Below are 19,175 nucleotides of genomic sequence, written 5' to 3'. Positions count from 1 at the left end.
GTAATGCTCAAGATCTTGCAAGGTAGACTCCATCAATTCATGGAACGAGAATTGTCAGATGTACAAGCTGGGTTTCAAAAAGGCAGAGGAACTAGAGACCAAATTGCCAATATCCGCTGGATAATGGAGAAAGCCAGGGAGTTTCAGAAAAACATCTATTTCTGTTTTATTGACTATTCTAAAGCCTTTGACTGTGTGGATCATAACAAATTGTGGCAAGTTCTTGGTGGTATGGGGATATCTTGCCTGCCTCCTGAGGAATCTGTATAACGACCAAGTAGCAACGGTAAGAACAGACCACGGAACAATGGACTGGTTTAAGACTGGGAAAGGAGTACGGCAGGGCTGTATACTCTCACCCTACCTATTCAACCTGTACACAGAACACATCATGCGACGTGCTGGGCTTGATGAAGCCAAGGCTGGAGTTAAAATTGCTGGAAGAAACATTAACAATCTCCGATATGCAGATGATACCACTTTGATGGCTGAAAGCGAGGAGGAGCTGAGGAACTTCATGACGAAGGTGAAAGAAGAAAGTGCAAAAGCTGGGTTGCAGTTAAACCTCAAAAAAACCAAGATTATGGCAACCAGCTTGATTGATCACTGGCAAATAGAGGGAGAAAACGTGGAGGCAGTGACAGACTTTGTCTTTCTAGGCGCAAAGATTACTGCAGACGCTGACTGCAGCCAGGAAATCAGAAGACGTTTACTTCGTGGGAGGACAGCAATGACAAATCTTGATAAAATAGTGAAGAGCAGGGACATCACACTGACAACAAAGGTCCGCATAGTTCAAGCAATGGTATTCCCCATAGTAACCTATGGCTGCGAGAGCTGGACCATAAGGAAGGCTGACCATAAGGAAGATAGATGCTTTTGAACTGTGGTGCTGGAGGAAAATTCTGAGAGTGCTTTGGACTGCAAGAAGATCAAACCAGTCCATACTCCAGGAAATAAAGCCAGACTGCTCACTTGAGGGAAGGATCTTAAAGGCAAAACTGAAGTACTTTGGCCACATCATGAGAAGACAGGATACCCTGGAGAAGATGCTGATGCTAGGCAAAGTGGAAGGCAAAAGGAAGAGGGGCCGACCAAGGGCAAGATGGATGGATGATATTCTGGAGGTGACGGACTCGACCTTGGTGGAGCTGGGGGTGGCGACGGCCGACAGGAAGCTCTGGAGTGGGCTGGTCCATGAAGTCACGAAGAGTCGGAAGCGACTGAACGAATAAATAACAAAATGGATTCCAGACTTCAGGCAGTCATTGACTGCAAAGGATTTTCATCCAGGTATTAAAGGCCATCCTTCAGTATGAAATGATGTTGGTTTGTTCCACTACTTATGAGCCACCAAAGATGGGTGTGTGTGTATGCCACTGGCTGTCCTTCCTGAATGGTTAGTGCCCCACTTTTGTCAAACCCCTTGAATTACAGCTGAAAGTCCTGACTTTGCTCCCATCTGGGTGTATTTCCTTTGAACTTCAATGTGGTGGTGTACAGAGGCCAACTGCCAAAACAGTTATCCTTGTTCCAATATTTCTGGCCCTGACTGTATGTGGGAAAGAAGTATAACGTGTTAGAAGTAATTTTTAAAAGCAAAGTTATTGAACTACGATAATTACTTTAAGTGAAATGCTTTATAATGACTTTTAATTGCCTTAATTTGTGGGTAAACCCACCCAGGAGATCAAACTCAAATTAATGAACTACATTATACCAGCAAGAGAAATCCTGGAACAAAGCCAGAAAGAGCAAATGGAACTGACCTCACTTGGTTGCAAATTACCAAAAGGCAAAAAAGAAAGCAACAGAGTTAAAGTGACACGTTTGCATGGTGGGAAAAAGATCAAATATTGATCAACCAAATTGAGGTAATCAGAATGTTTGTCAAGGAGATGGGATGCACATTCGTAGCCCCACTGTAATGCATCTTTGTTTTACACTGAATTTGCTGCACTGTATTCCAAAGCATTTTAAGCATTTTTAGATTGTCTACTAGCAATACATGCATTATGCTCTTTTTAAATATATAAAATCAGTTGTTATATGTGTTTTAAAATATATTAGTTGTTTTTTTATTTGGGCAGCTCTGGGTATATTCATTATGAAATAGACCTGCCCCTAAACTTCCTGTCACTACTCTGCAAGACTTAAATCAATGTATTATAAAAGTAAAGAACAAAATGGGTTAAACCAAATTGTGAGTAAGAGGTGATTTTAAAAGTGACATTGAAAATGTGGGGAAAGAAGCTTTACCCATGGATGATGCAGTGTTTAAATACCAGTCCCCATATATGCAGAGTTAGCATGCCAGGGATCATGATTCATGTAAACAGAAGCTTAGAGTGCTAACACTGAACATTTAGAAACTTGTAAGGCAATTTAAATGTGATGCTGGCCATGTGGAATCCACACAAGCAAGCTTTTAAAAACAAGCAAGTTTAGAGTGCCATCTATGGCCCCTAGACATTGTCATAAGGGCCGCAGGATGCTGAGGATTTTCACCTCCAAGGCTGTAGTCAGAGCTATGACCTCGGAGGTGAAAATCCCTGCTCAGATCTTCACCCCACCCCAATCTCAGCCATCACAAAAAACTCTGTGACGGTTCCTCTTCTGAGGTTGGTGTCACAAACTCGGACGAGGAGAGGAAAAAGGGGGCATGCTGGTGGGCAGGGAGGGAGGCAAGATCCACTGCATCATATGGCCTCTCCAGCCCCTCCCCCACCAGTGACTCCACTAGATGGGCGTCTAGTGGAAAAAAATGAAAAGGAGGATGGAGAGGTGAAACCTGCCTCTGTTGCTCCTCCTGTCTTGTTGGCAGCAGCCCGGCAGGGCATAGAAATTTTGGAACCCTCAGAGGTTTAAGGCTACTGTCTAGCAGGCAGCAACCCAATAGGGTTGTGCCCTTAATGTTCCTTTTAAATCAGTTCTAAGCTGGTTAAAATCATACTACATAACTCATATGCTTAGTGAGAAAACCGTCTTTGAATTCCTCCCCTATGCATGTCCAACAGCCGTTATTGAAACCTCAGCCTGCAGTCAAATAAGCCAGCATTTACCTGCATCTATCAGCAGACCATTCCTCCCACAGATTATCATAGAATCACAGAATAGTAGGGTTGGAAGGGGCCTACAAGACCATCAAGTCCATCCCCTGCTCAATGCAGGAATCCAAGTCAAGCACCCCTGACAGAAGGCTGTCCAGCCTCGTCTTGAATGCCTCTAGTGTGGGAGTGTCAGGAGGTGCCCTAGCGGCCTCTTTCAGTAGACCCCAATAGCCAACTCAAGACACAGACAAAAGGATTCTTTTCAAGGCTTTAATCCTTTTACAACTTAATGACTCTTTCAGATGCTAATCACCAGCGGCTAAGCAAGGAACAGCACAGTGGCCTATGCGCCGAGTAGGCAGTTGATCCCCGTTTGAAGGAGAGTCACTAGAAGACCCTGAACTTATGGGCTAGGGAAAGATCCTCCCTCTTTCCGTTTGGTCCACGGGAGGTGGCCGTTGCTTGCACACCAAACGGGCGCTACGCCTCCTTTCCACGCCCTCCATTGCTCGTTGCTCTTTGCGTCTGTGTCGAGCGTCTAGCAAGCCCCGTTCCTGCACTTTCTCACTGCTAGGATCACTATCTAAGGAATGCCGGCAGGAGGAATCTCTGCCAGCTGCTGTGCCTGTGAGAGATGAGCTGGCTCCTCTCCCACGGATTGCTGATCCTCCTCAGAATCAGAACTGCTCTGGGCTTCTATCGGCTCAGTTTCCACCCTGACAGGGAGAACCCACTACCTCCCTAGGGAATTGGTTCCATTGCCGTATTGCTCTAACAGTCAGGACATTTTTCCTGATGTTCAACTGGAATTTAGCTTCCTCTAACTTGAGCCCATTAGTCTGTGTCCTGCACTCTGGGATGATTGAGAAGAGATCCTGGCCTTCCTCTCTGTGACAACCTTTCAAGTACTTGAAGAGCACTATCCTATCTCCCCTCAGTCTTCTCTTCTCAAGGGTAAGCATGCCCAGTTCCTTCAGTCTCTCCTCATAGGGCTTTGTTTCCAGTCCCCTGATCATCTTCGTTGCCCTCCTCTGAACCCTCTCCAGTTTGTCTGCATCCTTCTTAAAGTGCCGTGCCCAGAACTGGAAACTGTACTCAAGATGAGGCCTAACCAGTGCTGAGTAGGGGAGAACTAGTACTTCACATGATTTGGAAGCTATACTTCTATTAATGCAGCCCAAAATAGCATTTACCTTTTTTGCAGCCACATCACATTGTTGACTCATACTCAGCGTGTGATCTACAACAATTCCAAGATCCTTCTTGCTTGTAGTAGTGTTGAGCCAAGTATCTCCCATCTTGTAACTGTGCATTTGGTTTCTTTTTCCTAGGTGCTGAACTTGGCATTTATCCCTATTAAATGTCATTCTGTGTTTACTGCCCAGCGCTCCAGCCTATCAAGATCACTTTGAATTTTGTTTCTGTCTTCCAAGGTATTAGCTATCCCACCTAATTTTGTGTCATCTTAGATTAATAGTATCTAATAGGAGGCCTGGATTATGGAACATATTTTGCCAGTAAAAAGGGGATTGCCTGATTACAGAACAATCAGCAGATTGAACCTTTAAAAATGTATGTGCCATGCTAACACTAAGAATAACAAAAATATTCCAGTTAAGAATTACATGCTCTAGTTTCACAACAGTTACATATGCAAATTACATTCTACAGGAAAGGTGTATGGATAAGTCTGTTGCAGCCATCCTTGTTCCACAGAATAGTATGATGAACACATGAACAACCCCAATTCAGAAACAGAAAATAGGAATTGCCAGGCTGAGGCAGAGGAATGTTCCTTGGTATTCTATACACCACCAGCAGCCACCAGGGAGATCCCCAGCTGGATATGATGCTATCTCCTCTTGCTAATTCTTATTATTGGATACTTGCAGGAATACTGGCCAAGATGCAAAGAACTAGATAAAAGTTGCTTTGAATGTTGTCTTTCCAACAATGCTGTGTGGCAAATCAGTATCCTCAAGGACTGTGGTTCTGGGTGACTTCAGCTTCCATACTGAGGCTGTCTTTGGAGTTCCAGCTTGCGACTTCATAGTCTCCATGACAACTACGGGGCTGTCTCGGTTTGTCATGGGCCCAACAGAAGACCCTTGGTTTGGTCTTTGCTTTGATCTGTGAAATGAGTGGTCTGAAATTGGGGTGGGGGGTGGGTTTCCAGGTAACCCCATCATCATAGTCAGATCATTTTCTGGTGAGATTTGAACTCACGGCATTACTTCCCTCCTGTGGGGGTGGGGGGCCCATTTGCATGGTCGTCCCCCCCCCCGGAGACTGATGGAATCCAATGGATTTCAGAAAGCTCTTGGCAATTTTCCAGTGGAGAAAGCTGCTGACCCAGCCGAGGCCCTAGTCTCTCTGTGCAACAGTGAGATGCAGAGGGCCTTCGACTTGATTGCACCCGAGTGCCCTCTCCAGCACTGTGGGGCCCGCTCTGCTCCCTGGTATACTAGGGAGCTATGGTCAGTGGAACAGGCTGGATGTCGGCTGGAGTGGAAATGGTGCAAGACTTGAAGTGAAGATGACCAAGCATGGTCTAGGGCACATAACTATGCCTACTGTGTGGCAGTGCGGGCAGCAAAGCAGGCTTACTTTGTTGTCTCCATTGTGTCCTCAAGTAGCCATCCAGCGGAGCTCTTTTGGGTGGTCTAGGGGCTGTTAACACTCTCCCCAACAAATGGGTCCCAAGTCCCCTCAAGGACCTGCTGTGACCTTTTTGCATTGCACTTTGAGGACAAAATCACTCGTCTCTGTAGTGAACTTGGTGCTGTCGTTAATGCAGTCGCAGTTGAAGTGTCTCACGCTACCATCTGCCCCATTCTGTGGGATGAATTTCAGTTGCTGCAGCCTGATGATGTCAACAAGCTGCTTGCAGCAACGTGACCGACCATGTGCCCTCTTGATCCTTGCCCCTCCTGGCTAATAAAAGGTAGCTGAAGGGGGATGACTGGCTGGGTCCAGGGTGCGGTGAATGCTTCTCTATGGGAAGGGGTGGTTCCTGCTGTCTTTATGGAGGCAGTAGCGTGACCACTCCTGAAGAAGCCCACTCTGGAGCCAATGGTTTTAGACAACTACCACCCAGTTGCAAATACTCCTTTCTTAAGGAACAACTGCAGGGACTCTTGGAGGATGCTATGGAACTCCATGCCTCTGGTGGTCAGGCAGGTGCCAACACGAGGTTGGTTTCAGTGCCTCCTGCAAACAGCTCTTTTCTAGAGGTGTCAGAGAATTTCTCGCCGAAACTTCGGGGGGCCGAGTGCCAACGTATTCGGCCCCCCGAAGTAGTTTCGGGGAGAAATCCCCCCCTGCCCCCCCCCCCGGGATGGGACTTACCTTTCCCGAATGTCGCTCCCGGTGGCGGGTCGCAGCGGCGGTTCGGCAGGGCTTCGACAGGGACGGGGGCGGCAGCCGGTCTTTCGACCGGCTGCCGCCGCCGCCATACCAAGAAAAGTAAAAAAAAAGAAAAAACGCCCCCGTGATAGGCTACGTGACGATTAACGTAGCCTATCACGGCTGACTTTGCAGGTCTAGCCGTGATAGGCTACGTAAATCATTACGTAGCCTATCACGGGGCGTTGTGTTTTTTTTTTACTTTTCTGTTGAAGTTCGCAGCCAGGGAGATGGGGCACTTCTCCCTGGCCTGAATTTCGGCCGGGGGCAAGGCGGGAAGCCTCCCCCCTGGCCTGAATTTCAGCCGGGCGAGGCGGGAAGACACCCCCCGCTCGCATGAACTTCGGGGGGAGAAGCGAAGCACCTCCCCCCCACCGCGAAAAAAGCTGCGGGACAAGGTAAGTCCCTTTCGTACATCCCTACTCTTTTCCAAAAAGCCTTCCTTGGTTAACCAGCATCAGTTTTATTGGCACTCTCTTTTTAAAGAATAATCTTATGTTTCTTCTTTTTATCTTTTGTTCATTTTACCTCCTGTTGTTCACCACTCTGGAATCTGTTTAGATGTGGAGCAGTATACAAATGTTGTAAATAAATAACGTTGAAATTGCCTTGAAATTCAAAATCAGTTTGTGCTCATGACCTGGGGTCAGCTGTTCAAAGAAAGGAAGTCAAAAATCTCACTGGGTTAGCAAACCCCTGGGGTATGTCCAAAGTACCTCTTTGGATTTCAGCTAACGTCTCTGAACATGAAGGATTTTCTATCATGACATTAATTTGATTAATCTTAAACCTCTTGCCTAAGAACAATCAGCAGAATGACCATTGCTTGCAATGCAGGCAGGGAAGGAGAACAGAAGCTTTCAATTCCTGAGTCAAGGATATGAAGCCCAAATATCCATGGGAGAATGTGAAAGAACACTGTTGCACTCATGTCCTGCTTGTGGGTTTCCTGTGGGCAGCTGGTTGGCCACTGTGTGAACAGAATGCTGGACTAGAAGGACCCTTGGTCTGATCCAGCAGGGCTCTTCTTATGTTCTTCACCTATAAAATGGCTTATTGTCCATGCCCTTTTGCAGATTTTGAAGAGAAGTTCCTAGATTCAATGTAATACTATTATCAATGCAGCCAGAGATATTTTATATTCTACAGAACCTCTGTAGTAAATGCCTATTGCAGTTTAATATATGATTTTCTCAAGAACTGCTGGTGCTTGAATTAGGAATCCATGGATTTCTATGTGGTAGGTCATCAGGCCTACAGATCAGAGTGACTCCAACCACCTGTGCCAGCCATTAGTTCCCCCAACCCAAAAGGACAATAAAGATTTCCATGTCTGACTGGGACTTTGCCAGGACAACAGTACGACCTATGTCTGATTCCTTACTTGTGAATTCTTGGCTTCTGACTGCTGGCTCTTAATCAGAGGCTACCTAAGGCCATGCACTGACAGATATACAACTTGGCCTGTTTCAAAGGTTTAGGGCAGGTGGCAACAAATATCATCCGCTAGATATCTAAATGCTACTTCCCAACATTCCATCCCACTCTAGTGAAAAGGGGTTCCATATTTTTTTTGGGGGGGGGACTTAATGGCTGGAATTACTGGGGTGGGAAACATGTTTACCTGCTGGCCTAAAGGTTCCTAGAATGGACTGTTGGTATGCAAAGGCTAGACTGTAGAAAATACATATACATGTGTAAGTCTGTTCTGACCTTTTGTTGCACCCAGACCCCAACCCGCCTGCTTTCCTAGGGGGCAAAGGATCATGTTGTAACCCATGGCTGACCTTTGTTTCACCTCTGCTCAATATTCTGAAGTAGGTCAATCAGTTTCACCAATTTTATAGGCAAAGCTCTATAAAAACGTAACTTGGCTACCTTGAGAAAACACATTCATTCTTACACTCACACTTACTTTATCATCCAACTTAGAAGCTCTGTTAACTACAAACCCCCAAATCTGGTATCCCCTCAAAACCCATGCCAAAGATCTGTGCCAATTACACCCACATTTGTGGATGGCAGCAGGAGTCCACAAAAAGAAGCACAAAACGTTGGCACAGGTTTTGAATAAAGATGACAGTATTGGGTTTGGGGGTGTTAAGTAGAAACCCCAACTGGTTATGTCAGTAAACACTTGTGGGTAGTAGCATAAAACAAGCCCGAGATTTTGATATAGGTTTCAAGGGGATACCAAATATCAGGGTTCGTAGTTAATAATGCTCAACTGAGAGAAGAGAGAGGCTAGAGGTGAAAGCTATTGCCACAAATACAGTTTGCCAGCTTTGAACCAGCAAGGATTAAATTCTCCAGATTCTGAAAAACGAAAAGCAACTGTGTTCATTCTAGATTTAAGTTGCTGTTACTCTTTCCCCTCCTTTTCCTCCCCCTTTCTTCCTTGTCTTCCCACTGTGAACATTTACACTGCAAGCTCCTCAAGGCAGGGACCTGCTTCTTTTGATAATGTTACTCTGTAAAGCACCATGTACAGTGATGGCACTAACTATAGTAATTCAAGGGCTTAATTAGTTGAGCAGTTGCCCAAAGTTTCCTTAACTACCTTCAGTTTCTGTTTTGTTTGTACACAGCAAGATTAATCAGAACTGAAAATAAAGAACAGAGCCCCAGGCTAATTAACTATTGAGTTACCGCTCTTTCAAATTGCAATAAGTGAGTGAACCATATAAACAATTGCACAACCACTGACTTCGATATGCAGATGTTGGTAAAGTGCAGAATTCTCTGCATAGTAACTCAGGAACAATCCAAGACAGTCAAGGTTAGATGGCTCTGAAGGCAGAGGTCAAAAGAACTTTGGGGATGGGCTCCCTTTTATCCTTTCCCCACAGTCATACTCCAAGGCTCAAAAATATAGGAAAAATCTCCATTTCCACCTTTAAACCCACATTTCCCAAAACCAGTCCTGTTAGGTTTTATTACAAAGAACAACTGAACAACACTGCAGTAAATATACCTGCCCATCAAGACATTTACATTCTTAGGATAAAACAGAAGATTATCTTTGATTTACAAGGACTTCTTTGAAAAATACAAGTCATTTCAAATGCAAAAAAGCATTAAAATACTGCCCACGAATTATAAATCCTGTAAATGAAGAAAGACACTGGAAAGGTTATACATATGAGAATCCGGTAAAGGAGCTGATGTTTGGTGGTCACTGTATACACAACATAGATGTGTACTGAATGTATGCCTTTGTTCATCAACTGATCTTGAACATTATATTGTAGTCTCCAAACAGCTTAATATGCATGCATAGAAAATTAGGCTGGGATCCAAGAGGAAGTACATCCAAGAGGAGGTGCATCACTTTGCCTGGTAAGTGCCTGCTTTATAGGAACTTGAGCCCAAAGCCCCCTTGAGCATGCAGAATGAGTTGTGCAGTTCTTTGGATCCTGATTTTAGTAGTGTTTGGACTCTACTAGGATGGCAGAAGTAGAAAGTTCTGAGAAACCTCATATGGAGATCATTGTGAAAGGTAGTATGGTTCAACAGGTAGCAGCTCCTGAGCAGTATTCAAATGTAATGGGAATCCGCAGTTTACAAAAAGAAGCTTTACTCTTCACTTGTACACAAAAGAAAGAAGGGGAGAGAGAAGTGCATGAGCCCGAGACTCACTTCAATGTGTTCCTGTAATGGAAAAACTTGGTATCCTATTACAAGGGCCTGTGTTCACAGATGAAATGAAAGTTGTAATCCATTAATATATTATTCAGCTAAAAGGAGAAAAGTCTTTCAGCTTTATTAGATAAAAGGACAAAAGCTGATAAACACTTCAGTGGCCAAACTAAGCTTCTTTATCACGATAACCCAGAATAATGGTTTGCTGCTTCAGAGCCTTTATCTATTTTACAGATGAAAAGTCAGCTCTACTTTTGTAGAATTAGACTGATGTCGCAACAGGAAATACTTGCTTCATGCTTTCAAAAGCTGGCTGTAAATTTAAAGTATTTCCTGTTTTAATAAACTCAAAACAATGACAGGTCCCATGGCAAGTGACTCTAATGAGAAAAGGCGTCCAAGATGGGTGGAAGTTTTTAAAAAAGGAAATTCTCAAGGCACAATTACAAACAATGCCAACAAGAAAAAAAGGCGGATGACAACAGAATACGCCAATGTGGCATCACAAAAAGCTTAGAGAAGACCTGAAAACAAGAACGGACACATAGAGGAAGTGGAAGGAAGGCCAAGCTACTAAGGAAGAGTACAGGCAGGTAGCACAGAATTGCAGGGATGGTGTCAGGAAGGCTAAAGCTGAGAACGAGCTGAGATTAGCAAGGGATGCTAAAAGCAACAAAAAGATATGTACATAGTAAAAGTCAGAGGAAATAAATGGTGGTTCAACTATTCAATGACTATGGCAAAATGATTGTCTTAACCACTAAGCCACTGTGGCCCAAACAAAAGGCAGAAGTGTTCAATTCATATTTTGGCTCAGTCTTCTCCCAAAAGAGGGTCTATGACCCCCCCTGGCAAAGGCGAAGTACAGGCTGAAGGGGCAGGATTGCAGTTTGAGACTGATAGGTGTTCCTTGACCATATGCCTAATTACTGTGAATGAGTCCAAATCTCCAGGGCCAGATGAACTGCATCCTAGAGTCATAAAGGAACTGGCAGAAGAACTCTCAGGACCACTGTCTATTATCTTTGAGAAATCATGGGGGACAGGTGAAGTCCCAGATGACTGGAGGAGGGCTAATGTTGTCCCTATCTTCAAAAAGGGTAAAAAGGAGGAACCTGGGAACTACAGACCAGTCAGTCTGACATCAATCCCTGGGAACATTCTGGAGCAGATGATAAAGCCATCCATCTGGAAGCACCTTGAAAACAATGCAGTGATTACTCAAAGCTAGCATGGATTTGTCAAGAACAAATCCTGCCAGATGAATCTGATCTCATTTTTTGATCAAGTCACCTCCCTTGTGGACTGTGGGAATGCTGTAGACATCATATACCTCGACTTCAGCAAAGCTTTTGACAAAGTGCCCCATGATATCCTGATGAGCAAACTAGCTCAAAGTGGGCTAGATGAAATAACCATCCGGTGGATCCACAGTTGGCTACAGAATCGGACTCAAAGAGTGCTTGTCAATGGGATCTTCTCCAACTGGGGAGAGGTAACGAGTGGGGTACCGCAGGGCTCAGTCCTGGGCCCAGTGCTCTTCAATATTTTTATGAATGACTTGGAGGAGGAGGTGCAGGGAATGTTGATCAAATTTGCAGATGACACAAAGTTGGGTGGGATAGCTAATACTTTGGAAGACAAACAAAATTCAAAGTGATCTTGATAGACAGGTGTGCTGGGCTGAAAACAACAGAATGACATTTAATAGGGAAAAATGCCAAATTCTGCACCCAGGAAATAGAAACCAAATGCACAGTTACAAGATGGGGGATACTGGCTCAACAACACTACAAGCGAGAAGGATCTTGGAATTGTTGTTGATCACAAGCTGAATATGAGCCAACAATGGGATGTGGCTGCAAAAAAGGCAAATGCTATTTTGGGTTGCATGAATAGAAGCATAGCTTCCAAATCCCGGGAAGTACTAGTTCCGCTCTACTCAGCACTGGTGAGGCCTCATCTGGAATACTGTGTCCAGTTCTGGGCACCGCGCTATAAGAAGGATGCAGACAAGCTGGAGAGGGTTCAGAGGAGGGCAACAAAGATGATCAGGGGACTGGAAACAAAGCCCTATGAGGACAGACTGAAAGAGCTGGACATGTTTAGGCTTGAGAAGAGAAGGCTGAGGGGAGATATGATAGCACTCTTCAAGTACTTGAAAAGTTGTCACAGAGAGGGTCTCTTCTCGATCATCCCAGAGTGCCAGACATGGACTACTGGGCTCAAGTTATAGGAAGCCAGATTCTGGCTGAACATCAAGAAAACTTTCCTGACTGTTAGAGCACTACAACCATGGAACCAATGACCTAAGGAGGTAGTGGGCTCTCCTACACTGGTGGCATTCAAGATGTAGGTGGACAGTCATCTGTCAGGGATGCTTTGACTTGGATTCCTGCATTGAGCAGTGGGCTGGACTCGATGGTCTTACAGGCCCCTTCCAACCCTACTATTCTATGATTCTATGACTTAAAAGACAGGAGAAAAGAAAGCAGAGTGCTCCTTGTTCTGAAGAAAAATACTGTTTCCTGGAAAAGCTCCAAATACCACTTGCTTTAATGGCATGGTGCTCCAGAATTTCTAGGGCAAATCTGGTTTTGTTGAACATGAGGATTCTGGGTGTACCAGGCATTTGCCATAAATTAATTTCTTCTATAATCCCTTCTAATAAACATTTTCGTTTTAACTTTTCCCAAGTAGGATGGGTGTAATGTGATAAAAACAAGAAAGACCCTTAGGCTGCAATCCTATGCATATTTAGACAGAAATAACTCCTACAGCTCCGAGCAACCCCCACCCAGCCATGTTTTAGAACTTATTGCTGTCTGAACATGTACAGGATTGCATCCTTATGGAACCTTAAAGACTGGTAAATGCATGTGAAGAAATGGACAGTGTCCATGAAAGCTTATACCAGAATACATTTGTTAGTCTTTAAGGTGTCACTGGACTCGTCGTCATTTTTGCTGCAACAGAATAACATGGCTACCCCTCTGGAAACTGTTAAAGTAATAACTTTCTTAAAGATCCAACATTAAAATAAATGAAGTCAGGCATCAAAGCTTCCCCTTGCAGGTTGGTTATCTACAACTCATTATTAGGTAGATAGACCTTCTGACTCCTTATTACATGGATTGGTCTACTGAATTTATTCTTAACCAGTTAGGACTGTAAGTGTAGCCCTTCATAATAATACTGTAATAATAACTACGGTATAGTACAGTATATTCTAGGTATGTATGCTAATTTTGTTCTTTATACCAAGGTGAAGGAAGCAACAAATATAATAAAATGCAAAATAGCCATTTCGTTACTCAAATAAATAAACATGAGAAGCTCATTTTTAAAAAATCTGAAATTTTATGTATTTCTAGCACACAACTTCAGCAAACTTACCTCTCTGAATCTAAATCGATAGGGGTGTATTCTTGTGCGAAAGTTCCCATCTACCCACTTCCAATTGTCCCAATTAACATTTGTTGAAGGATAAAAAGCCATCATCCTCATTGAAGCCTCTGGCAATAGAATTTATTTGTTTGTTTGTTTGTTTGATGTATTAGCTGTCCATCTGGCTGGCTACCCAGCCACTCTAGGCGGCGTACAGTACTAATAACAAATTTACATAACCAACTGAACAACAACAAAAATAACAAAACAAAACTGCTCTAAAAAACCCTAACCCACCCCAAATGACCACCCGAACAGCCAGGTTTTTAAAGCCCGGTGGAAGCTCATCAAAGAGGGAGCATGGTGGAGGTCACTAGGGAGGGAATTCCATAGAGTGGGGGCCACCACAGGAAAGGCCCTCTCCCTAGTCCTCACCAGCCTAGCTGATGGGACAGACAGAAGGCCTACCGAGGCCAATCTCGTTGAGCGGCATCCCTGGTGTTGTTGGAGGCGCTCCTTAAGATAGACTGGGATGGAACCATATAGGGTTTTAAAGGTCAATGCCAACACCTTGAATTGGGCCTGAAAAACAACTGGCACCCAGTCCAACTCCTTCAGCACTGGAGTGATGTGGTCTCGCCGATGGCTGCCTTTAATTAGGCGGGCCATCACATGCTGCACCAGCTGCAACTTCTGAACCATCTTCAAGGGTAACCCTACATAGAGCGCATTACAGTAGTCTAGGTGAGAGGAGACCAAGGCATGTACTACCAATGGGAGCAGATGGTCAGGAAGGTAGGGGCACAGCCGCCGTATCAGATGGAGTTGGTACAATGCTGTCTGGCCCACGGCTGACACCTGAGTCTCCATGGACAGCTGGGAGTCTAAAATGACCCTGACTGTGGACCTGGTCCTTCAGGGGTAGTCGGACCCCATTAAAAACCAGGTCAACATCCCCCAACCTCCTCTTGTCTCGCACCAAAAGTACTTAGGTTTTGTCAGGTTTCAGCTTAGTCCTTTCCATCCAGCTACTCACTGACTTCAGACACTTGGACAGGGTTTCTACAGCCATCCTTGGAGAGGATTCAAATGAGAGGTAGAGTTGCGTGTCATCTGCATATTGGTAACACTGCGCCCCATACCTCCTGATGACAGCCCCCAGTGGCTTCACATAGATGTTAAAAAACATCGGGGAGAGAATAGAACCCTGTGGCACCCCGCAAATGAGCAGCCAAGGGTCTGAAGTCTCCTCTCCCAGAGATACCTTCTGGTACCTGCCAGAGAGGAAGGAACGGAACCACTGTAATACGGTGTCCCCTATGCCCAACCCCTCCAGGCAGTCCAGGAAGATACTGTGGTCGACAGTATCAAAAGCCGCTGAGAGATCGAGGAGAACAAGGAAGGAGCATTCGCCCCTATTCAGAGCTCTCCCCATTATCATCCACCAAGGCCATTTCTGTCCCGTGCCCAGGCCTGAAGCCCAATTGAAATGGATCCAGATAATCGGCTTCTTCCAAGTGTGCCTGCAACTGCAAAGCCACCACCCACTCAGTTAAACTAGTTGATGAATTCTAACTCAGAGTCTCTCCCTAGAAACTCCCTTTGAAGTTTCTTTGCTCTGTAATGGCCACTTTAAGGTCAGCAACAGAGTATCCTGGGAGGCTGAAGTGTTCTCCCACTGGTTTTTGAATATTGCCATATCTGTTGTCAGATTTGTGTACATTTATTTTTTCCTGTAGAGGCCAGTTTGCCCTATGTACAATGCAGAAGTTGACATAAAATGGCATACATTACATTGGAAAATTGTTTTACTAATATGATAATATTGTAGAGGGACTATGACTGTTGTTTTTAGAATGGTGGGTGTGATATATATTCCTTAAATATTGTATGATGTTTTCTGATTTGTTAGCTATTAGCTGCCTTGAGTTCCTTTTGGAAATAAGGGTTTTGTGCCCTAAATGTTGCAGACCTCGGGATTCTCTTCTCACCCCCCAGTCTACCAATACTTCTGTCTTGAAGTAGTGAATTTGCTTGAAGAAAGCTTTGAATTTGTTTGACTAAAATATCTAAACTACATTATGCTTTCTTGAATTTCCCCCCCTAATCAAATGTTTCAGTTCAAATACTTTGGACTATTGGAAAAACCTCTGAGAATTCATAAAGGGTGTGGGATTAACATGGCATGCTAATTTTAGTTTTGTTCACTAAATGTAAGTCAAACAAACATGCAAAATTAGATTTACAACAGATTTAGGGCATTGGAAAATTTCCTAATTCAAACTTTTCCAGAATCTACATCACTGTTTAAAGAATGGCCAAAATATTCAACCCACTTCTCAAAAAACTCCCAAGATACAATATAGCTAACAAGTCCAGACAATAAATAGTGGATGTTTTTTTAAAAACAAACAAACAAACACACAAGTCATGTTGTAGACAGATTGCAGGTCCACTGCATTTAGATCACACTCCTCATATCTCATATGGGAGAAGACTATATGTAACAGTACTGGAATAGGCATAAATGCCTTCCCACTAAACCAGGCCTACACAACGTAACTCAAAACATCAAACACAGTCATGTGTTATGGTCTGTTGCTTCACAACCCGTTTTGTAGTCCAAAGGAGGCAGGAAAAGCTGGAAGTATATTGGGCACTGGGTGACTACCGTCCATGGTTGTTAAGCTGTGTTTTGTTTGTAGATCACAAAGTGTGCAGGCTGGCACTAAACTGCTGTGCAGAATCCATGGTGGTATTTTTCAATGAGTTTGATTTTACTTAGTTGATATTAGCTTTCAGCCAAGCCATGCAATTGGCACCATAACTCAGTTATACACTGCAGAAAGTTAGGAATTATTTGGCCTCTGTATCTTAACATCATACCTTTTAATAACTAAACAAAATACATGGTTCAATTATTAAAAGGTATGATATTAAGATACAGAGCCCAAATAGTCCTATTTTGTCTAATCAATGGACTGCCATTTTGGCATCTGTATCTGATATATCTATGGACCTTCAGTTACATCTTATTCAGCAAAAACTTTTGTTTCAGGTCTATTGGATGCCACAACGTCTCTTTAACAAAGGTTTGTCAAACTCGGCTAATTGTTGGAGGTGTAATGCAGTTAATGCTTCTTTTATTTATATGTTTTGGAAATGCCCAATTGTTGCCTCCTTTTGGGAGGAAGTTTGTGTTGGAAAGCTCTTTTATATTTACTGATGTACATGTTCTCTTAAACTATTTACCTGCTTTTTGGAATGTAACACAAATGGATTTTTCGCACCCTCCTGGCTGCTAAAAGACTGATACTACAGCACTGGAAGGTTGAAAGCTCACCGCTCATAATGCAATGGATTGAAAACTTAACAATACTAGTAACATTTGAAAGTGTGGTAAATAGGCATAACTTGCAAATGGACTTATATGTGGCTATTTGGTCTGCTTTTACTGAACTTTATGTGTAATGTATTTTTTTCCTTTTTCTAGAATCTTGTAACATTTGAAACTGAGGACTGTAGTGCATGTTGTTATACTTTCAATTTTTGTTGTTATCTTTTGTTTATTTTGTTGAAACTCACAATAAAAAATTAATTTAAAAATGCATGGTTCTTAAGATCATAATTGTACTAATAGATGTGAACAATGAAATGATTTAATAATGAGTACTAATATTAGTATGCTTTTAACAACTGATAAGATGGACTTTTTATCTCATTCAAGAGGGCAACTTGTTATTATCACATACATTCATAAAGGATAATAGAGCATAGCAAGCATGTGCTTGAATTAAAGACAATTTGAATCACCTGGTAAGAAAAATAACAGTTTTAAATAATTATATTACTTTTTTGAAACTGAATGAATTTCCCCAAAGCAAATTAAACACCATCAACTATTTGCAAGAAGGGGATAATTATTTAGGGCATTTTTGTATGTGAACATGCAAGTTCTGTCTTTTAAAACTGCAAATGTTTGATACTACCTCCTTCTCATTCGTATTTGAGGGGTATACAATCCTGTCCTGCAGATATTTTGGACTACAAGTCCCATAATCCTGGCCACTAGCCATAGTGACTGTGGCTTATGGAAGTTGTAGTTTAAAACATCTGAGGGGCACCTGGTTGCCTAACCCTGTATTACTTTTATTCATTCCAACAGAAATTACATTATTTTCAAATGAACATCTAACACTAATAAACCAAACAATTTCCATATAAACATTTTGTCAAAGAACACCATTGTAGGGCAACATCCACTATTCAGGTTTTCAGGAAATTACCTTGAGTGTCAAACCCTATTTTTACTGAATATAAATGAAAATGGGACTTTAGCCAAGATTGCATTTATTGCTGCAGTTCCTGCAATAATATAGTTTTTCTATAAATATGTCAAGGTTAAATCTACTGAATATATGCCTGGTTTGAATCAGACAAAGCCAGACTACTTTTACACTGGAGCTCGATTGTACTGCAATTGCAAATTCATACCCATTTGTTCCATTAAGAGCATATTTATAAATCAATATTATAACTTATCAGACAGTGCAAAGTAGATTGCACTGACTGATAAGTTATATCTGTATTTGGACCAATGCTTTTCAACCTGTTCATAAATGATCTGGAATTAGGAGCGAGCAGTGAAGTGGCCACGTTTGCCGATGACACCAAAATATTTAAGGTGGTTAAAAGAAAAAGGGATTGTGAAGAGCTCCAAAAGGATCTCTCCCAGCTGGGAGAATGGGCATCTAAATGGCAAATGGGGTTCAATGTAAGCAAGTATAAAGTGATGCACGTTGAGGCAAAAAATCCCAACTTCAAGTATAGCCTCATGGGATCTGAGCTAACCAAGAATGAGATCTTGGGGTTGTGGTGGACAGCTCAATGAAGATGTCAACCCAGTGTGCAGCCACTGTAAAAAAGGTAACTCCATGTTGGGCATAATTAGAAAAGGGATTGAGAATAAAACTGCCAACATCACTGCCCCTATACAAATCTACGGCGCGGCCCACTTGGAATACTGTGTCCAGGTCTCATCACCACACCTAAAAAAAGGTATTGTAGAGCTGGAAAAGTGCAGAAAAGGGCAACTAAGATGATCAAGGGGCTGGAGCATCTCCCCTATGAGAGAAGGGTTACAACAGCTCGGATTGTTTAGCTTGGAAAAGAGGAGGGTAAAGGGAGACATGATAGAGGTGTACAAAATTATGCATGGTGTGGGGAATGTGGATAGGGAGACATTCTTCTCCCTCTTTCAAAATTCTAGAACCTGGGGTCATCCTATGAAGCTGATTGGTGGGAGATTCAGGACAGATAAAAGGAAGTACTTCACACATGTGGGAGAAAAGGCCTAAGTGTAGGCCTGAACAAAAGTCCCCAGGATGGAAAAGTACAGAGAATGTAACTGAGGGAAAATAAGACACAGATAACTGGGTAAAAGGGTGGAATGAACATTCCTGAACACAGATACAGGAGACTCCAGCTCCTATCTCATGAGGACAAAAGGCAGGCAGAAACCCATTGCCTAATGAGATAAGGTACTGCCTTGCAGGAATTTGCAAATCATTCAGCCCCAGCTGTACTTAAGGGTGTATTCATGGATAGAAAGAAGCATTATGTACAGATGATAAACGCCTGAAGCGTACATGATCACTTAAACCCTAAAGTGATTGGATATACATAACATAT

The 19,175-nt window shown here is 43.1% G+C and overlaps 1 protein-coding gene across 4 annotated transcripts in view; it reads right to left on the bottom strand.

Moving 5' to 3' along the window:
* The window catches only part of ADK (adenosine kinase), a 532,303-nt gene that overhangs the window by 216,727 nt on the left and 296,401 nt on the right, over positions 1-19,175 (bottom strand). The window lies entirely within an intron of this gene.

This window comes from Heloderma suspectum, chromosome 3 (genome assembly GCF_057233095.1).
Source record: "Heloderma suspectum isolate Gila_16-S chromosome 3, 16-S_ref, whole genome shotgun sequence".
Classification (NCBI taxonomy): Eukaryota; Metazoa; Chordata; class Lepidosauria; order Squamata; family Helodermatidae; genus Heloderma; species Heloderma suspectum.
The sequence above is the reverse complement of the archived record's forward strand: the minus strand, read 5'-3'. Positions and strand labels throughout refer to the sequence as shown.